The sequence below is a fragment of the Xyrauchen texanus genome, chromosome 10 (assembly GCF_025860055.1).
Source record: "Xyrauchen texanus isolate HMW12.3.18 chromosome 10, RBS_HiC_50CHRs, whole genome shotgun sequence".
NCBI lineage: Eukaryota > Metazoa > Chordata > Actinopteri > Cypriniformes > Catostomidae > Xyrauchen > Xyrauchen texanus.
The window spans coordinates 14968197-14970326 of record NC_068285.1 but is presented as its reverse complement, the minus strand read 5'-3'; the positions used below and the strand labels follow the sequence as shown (position 1 = coordinate 14970326).

General features: G+C 38.6%; 1 long non-coding RNA gene across 1 annotated transcript; it reads right to left on the bottom strand.

The window, feature by feature from the left end:
* Positions 1-570: 570 nt before the first annotated feature.
* On the bottom strand, positions 571-1218 carry LOC127651014 (uncharacterized). Its single transcript, XR_007971493.1, has 3 exons — positions 1100-1218; positions 783-875; positions 571-652 (listed from the first exon to the last, which is right to left on the bottom strand). It is a non-coding gene; the product is annotated as an uncharacterized LOC127651014 (long non-coding RNA).
* Positions 1219-2130: the final 912 nt, after the last annotated feature.

The window sequence follows — 2130 nt, the reverse complement described above, 5'->3', positions numbered from 1 at the left end:
AGAATATTCAACACGCAGGTCTCAAGATGCATTTTTAAAAGTTGAACTTTCAACATGACACACCGTCTTAACACAGCACACACACGGAGCGAGAAAAAGCAGATGGACGCAAAAGACCTAAGCTTAAAACTAACGCAAACCAAATGCAAGAACGCGTCACTATTGGCCACACAATAAAGGAGATTTTGGGACGAGGTGAACAAGGCCATATTAAAATTTTAATTCGCATCATTTCAATAACATCCACATTTTTTTTTATTTCTCTACAAACATTTAGCGGCTGTTTTTACAAACAGGAGGCTGTTTCTTTTATCAGAAACATGGTGGATGTTGATGGGGTAAGCCACGTTTGCTCTGCTCTCTCATGAATTTGCCATTTTATTAACAATTAGTCACTGTTAAAATGGTGTGTGAGTGCATAATGATGATGTACGAGTGTTTTAGCAAACTTTTGGTACAAATATAAAAAATAGTATTTTTAATCGTGCTATATATAGGTCCTCTCGTGCGTGTTTTCATGCAGGGGTGAGAAAAATAATGTTGATTGTGTACTCATTTTGCGTCATCCTACTTTTGTTAAAGAGAATAAAGCCAGACTTCAACCAATTCATCTGTGGCTCTGTGACGTACAGTGGTTGCCAATTGATGTCTGCTACAGTGGGAGGCAGAGAGAGAGGGAAAAGAGAAAAGATTAGCATTCATTATCATTACCATCTAACTAACAATACCAAACGTTACAATTTAGAATACAATACAGATGAAAATTTCACAGTTTAACTTACCTGACAGTTGTCTCCTCCATTATGGACTGAGCGCAACACCAGGCACTGATGGAAGAGGCGCCGACACGTACAGGCTCCGATATGAGACAAAGTCTGCCAATGTGTGCATGTAATGCAAATAATTACTTGGGTTTATGAATAAATGTTCCAGTGTGCATGCCCTGACACAACATCTTAGACATTGGAGTAATATGGCTTAAATTCTGTTAGTTCTGTCAGCGATGTTCAAATAGCTTAACAGTTGAAAATGTACAGTAAACAACATTTGTTGAAATCAAGTTACTATGATTTATATTGTACACAACACACTAACAGACCTGGACATGGGAAAATGTACTTCCAGTTAAGCAAGTGAGATTAATTCAGTAACCTCTGGACTGATGAATGGATTTGATTCACTGAAAAGATCCAGAAATCACTGTGGTGATCTGTTCAGTGGTGGTGCCCCTAAATAGCATTGCAGGAAACACTGTATATTAGTTCAGTGTTCTATCTGAGTCAGCAAATGAATGCACATCCCAGAACTGTTAATGGAAGGGAAATTCTTTAGTTCTGGCCAACCTAGATTCAGGAGTTGTAATACACAAGAAAATTAATCCATCCATTCTCTATGGCCGCTTATCCTATGCAGGGTCACTGGTAGTGCTGGAGCCTGTCCCAGGCCAAAGGCATGGAAACACCCTGGACTGATCACGGACTAGATCAAAACTCCAAATGTCATTCTTTAATATAATTAAAACTTTAATATTAAATCTCATGCAATTAAATCTTGTGAAATTTAAATGCACAAATCTTACTAAGCTAATATATTTTTGGAGTGTACCATGGAATAAAGAACATCGGGGTTTGGAAAGAGGTGAGGGACCCGTATCATCTTCAGGTTATTGACATGTATCAGTCATTTGTATTGCATAAATATGGAATGAGTCCCCAATTTTGTCGCAAACTACACCGAATTGGAGCTGTGACTAAAAAAAAAACCCACACACCTTTAAAAATGGTGGGAGCAGCACAGTTCAATGAGACTCTGTTTCAGAAAACCGTATTTTACGAAAAACGGTTCACACAAAGACTAAAAACAATCACTCATTAAAAAGCAGCCTTTCGTGGAGTCCAAGGGGAGCATATAATACACCAACAGCCCAGTCTGTCGTGTGTCATTGCATGACATGTCGCACAGTTCAGCTGGTAGTTCAAGACAACCAGTATCCAGTGCCACAGCAGATATAGAAGAAAGCTTGGGTCTCCAATTGAACTAGTTTCCCTTATGGTCTCACAGCACTCATAACTGTGGTGTAGACATATCTCACAGTATTTCAGTAGAGTACATCAGAAGAGTATATCTAAT